Raw genomic sequence first — 3,936 nt, 5'->3', positions numbered from 1 at the left:
GTCCATGGCTGAGCAGTTACTGTCTGTAAAAGCAGTAATATCGGGAAAGCCCTGTCAGTGGCTGGGGGCGGGGCTGCCTGGCTCACTCCCAGCCCAGGCTGCAGCTCGTTGTCCCGGTGCCAGCGTCGCTCAGATGCTGCGGGGGGGCTGCCGGTCGCGCAGGGCGTTCCTGCCCCTCTCTGGGGTCCAGGACCACAGGGACTCGGCTCTGCTTCCCTGGCATCAGCTTTGGGTCGGGGTGCGGAAGCGCCTTCCTCCGCGGCCCTCTTCCCTGTTCGCCGCTGATTTACACCACGAACTCCGCCGGAGCTCGTGGGGACTTCAGTGCTAATTGGCTCTGACGAGCGTGTCTGCAGGCGGCTCTGCGGAGGGGAGAGATGTGATATCTGGGGGACGTGGCTCCCTCTAAGTGTCAGGCTCCTGCTGGGGTCTCCCTCTGGGCTTCACTGCCATCCTCGTGATGAGAAGCGGCTCTGGTGGGACACGGGGAGCAGGGGCAGTGCTGCGTGTGTGGGGTGCCAGGAGCTGGGGTGCAGGGAGCCGGGATGCTGGGTTTTAAGGATCGCCTGCAGCAGAGACCAGACCCACCCGCCTGCCTCCTGGGATGCGCCAGGTGTGCACCCCAAAACTTTCCTCCTCTTCAGGGCTGGGGAGTCAGGGTCCCCGTGCTGCTGAGGGGCTGCCACAGCTCACTCCTTTTGCTAGAAATAGCTGGGAACAAGCAGTGTCCTCACAGGGTGAGGTGACAGGAGGTGTTAGCATGCTGCATGGGGCTCACAGGGTGATCCCCGTGTGTGCCACGTGCGTGGTCCCAGGCACACATGGCAGCACCTCGCTGATCCGATGGGACATAGCTGGTGTGAGGAGAGCAGAGCACTTTCCATGCCGGGAGGCAGCACAGCACGTGGCTGCCCCGTGCTGCGGGTGCTGCGGGGGCGCCGGAGGGCTCCGGTGTGGCAGGAAACCTGTGGGCTGTGGTGGGGAGCACAGCCCCCCCCAGCTCCCCAGCCCCGGGGAGCCCAAATTCCCTGCATCCACTGTGGAGTGACAGGCAGCAGCACAGCCCCCTCCTGATGCTGCAGCTGCACTCAGCCCATCAAGGACATCAAGGACAAGGGGCTCTGGCCCCAGGGACATGCAGCCCCTCTCCAGGGGACTCAGTGAACCGGGTCCCACAGACCCTGGGCTCGCTCCCCTGCCCCAGCACTGGACCCCAGCCGGGCTCCCAGCCCTGGGCAGGTCACTGGTAAAGGCTGGTCTGGGAGGGACCCTGCAGCACTCGGGGGATGGAGCAGCACGCCCAGAAAGCCACCCCATTGCTGACCCATCCCAAAATGCCTCCTGCCAGCAGGTCAGTGAGTGTTTATCCGTGTGTCTGCCTGGAAGGAGAGGTCCCAGAAGGTTTAGCCGTGCGGTGCCAGGTGTCCTGCTGCAGCGTGTGCTGCCTGGGGTAGGACGGCTCTTTGGGATGGGTCCAACCCCCATCCCTCACTAGAGCCCCTTCAGGCGAGGGGGTGGGCAGGCACTGCCTGAAGGGCATCCCAGCTAGATGTAGCAGGTGTGGGGGCCACAGTGTGAGATGGCCCCTAACACTGTCCCCTTTGTCCCCTTGCCCGCAGCGTGGAGCACGATTTCCGGCAGCAGGAGGGTCGCTTCCAGCGGGTGCTGAGCCACATCGAGGGTGACACAGCCCCGAGCTCCCCTGTGGCAGAGGCTGCCCTGCCACCCCGGCAGGAGCCGTCGCCGGTGACGAAGCTGCCCGGGAAGCTGGACACGAAGAAATCCCGGCGCAAATGCTTCTGGTTCCTGTGACCAGCAGTGCCCGGCGGGCCAGGAGCACGGGGGCACCATCCCAGCACTGACCACGTCTCCTTCCTCCTCTCCCTCCCTCTGATGGTAGGGTTTGGGTAGCACCAGCTTTTATATTTTTAACCGTTCGGTTTAATCTGTCGAAGCCCCCCGTGTACGTACGGCCAGGGGAACAGTGGCTGTATTTAATGGGAATTCAATAAATTCTGTGGAGACACTATTTTTGTTACATCCTCTCCCACCTGTGCACTTCTGTTCTGGGTGAGGATGAGGAGGGGCCAGTGGCTGTTCCCCCACAGGGGCTGCTGGTAGCCCTGGTGCTCCCAGCCTGACACCAGTGTCCATCCCTGCACCCCACAGCCTGAGCTGGTCACCCATTCCCTTGGCTGCTGGTTAACCAGGAGCACCAAGGATTTCTTCTGGTCATAGATGGTGGAAAATGGTCTCAGTCAGACCCTGGATGGGAGAGAGATGTGTCCCTGTAACCTCCCAGGTGGGAAGGTGGGCATCCCAGAGGACATGGCTCTCCTTCCAGCAGTCTCCCCTGTGCGAGGCCAGGGAGCTGAGCCCCACATGGTCTGTCTGTACCTGGGGTGCTGCAGGAGTGGGGCTGCTGGGGGTTGCAGGGGCTGTGGTGTCTGGCAGGGCCTCCTAGGGGCTGCAGGATACACTGCCTAATTCCAGGGAGAAAGAAATTAGCAACTCAAATATTCCAGCCTCTGCAAGGCTGCCCACGAGAGGAGCAATTCAGATGAGGGTCCCACGTCAGAGTGGCCAGCAGCAGCGGGCGATGGGCGTTCACTGGGCACGGTGCAGTGGCTGCTCCCCACAGTCACCCAGTGCCAGTGTGTGCAATGACCCTCCTCTGCCACCGTGGAGTGGTGGGACAAGGACCTCCAAGTGCTGGTGCCCACCCCACCATATCCCAAAGCCAACTTGCTCCAGGGGAGCAGGTGCTGGTTGTCAAAGTGCAGCCCAAGGATCACCCCCCTTCTCCTGCACCATGTGGGGGCTGCACTCCAGCCCCTGGTGTCCCTCCGAGCTGCTGCCACAGCCCAGCAGGGCCCACAGTTCTTTCTGCTCCTCGTCCCCTGGCACTGACTCACATAGCCTGGGAGCAAAGGCTAAAACTGAGATGACAACAACACATCACCGTGCACACCCGGCACTGGGACTGTGCTGGGACAACCCAGCACAGCCCCCTGGCACAGCCAGCAGCAGCAGAGCCACTGGCACTGCCCGGCCATGAGGGCACTTGTACCTGGGCACACTGGGGACTGCACCTGCCATTGCCACAGCCAGTAAAGCCACCCCAGGACAGCAGAGCCACTGTCAGGAAATGTCATAATCAGGTGTATGTGCTGGGGCTGTGCCAGCTGAGTGGGCAGGGGAGTGCAGGCTGAGCTGGGGGCTGAAGGGGGGGACCCTGCACCTTCCCAGTCCCTTGGGATATAAGAAGGGGTCATCAGGCAGGGAGCAGCAACACTGGTGCTTCAGCACCTCAGCAGGGGCAATCCCAGTACCTGAGATGCTCCCAGACCAGGACAGCCTCGTCCACCAGAGAGCACAGGATTACTGAGTCATCGAATCATAGAATGGTTCTGGTTGGAAAAGACTATTGAGTCCAACTGTTCCCCCAGCCCTGCCCAGGCCCCCACTGCCCCATGTCCCTCAGCACCATCTCCAGGGCTTGGAAACCCCTGCAGGGATGGGGACTCCCCCCCTGCCCTGGGCAGCCTGGGCCAGGCCCTGACAACCCTTGCCAGGCAGGAATTGTTCCCAAGATTCAATCTCTGCTGGGGATTGTGCCAGGGATAAATCTCCTGTCCTGTCCACTGGCTTTATTGCCAGTGAGGTCTCCATTGACAAGAAGAAAGAGCAGGATGGCAAACTGCTGCCTTAGCCCGAGAAGGCTCAACCGAAGGGCTGAGCTGCCTCTCCACATCCCAAACCTCCCCCAGCACGGCACACAGTGTGGCACGGCACGGTTCGGCACGGCTCGGTTCAGAACGGCACGACACGGCTCAAAACGGTTCGGAATGACACAGCTCGGAACGGCTCTGGGAATGCCATGGGCCCCGCTGCTCGCCCGGCCCCGCAGCGCTGCTCCCGCGGCTCCGGCAGCTG

The 3,936-nt window shown here is 62.3% G+C and overlaps 1 protein-coding gene across 1 annotated transcript in view; it reads right to left on the bottom strand.

Moving 5' to 3' along the window:
- The window catches only part of LOC104398129 (dedicator of cytokinesis protein 2-like), a 66,946-nt gene that overhangs the window by 34,649 nt on the left and 28,361 nt on the right, over nt 1–3,936 (bottom strand).

The sequence above is a fragment of the Chaetura pelagica genome, unplaced genomic scaffold (assembly GCF_000747805.2).
Source record: "Chaetura pelagica isolate M959 unplaced genomic scaffold, ChaPel_1.0 scaffold872, whole genome shotgun sequence".
In the NCBI taxonomy this organism is placed as follows: domain Eukaryota; kingdom Metazoa; phylum Chordata; class Aves; order Apodiformes; family Apodidae; genus Chaetura; species Chaetura pelagica.
Note: the sequence above shows the minus strand (reverse complement) of the source record. Positions and strands in the feature narration are given on the sequence as shown.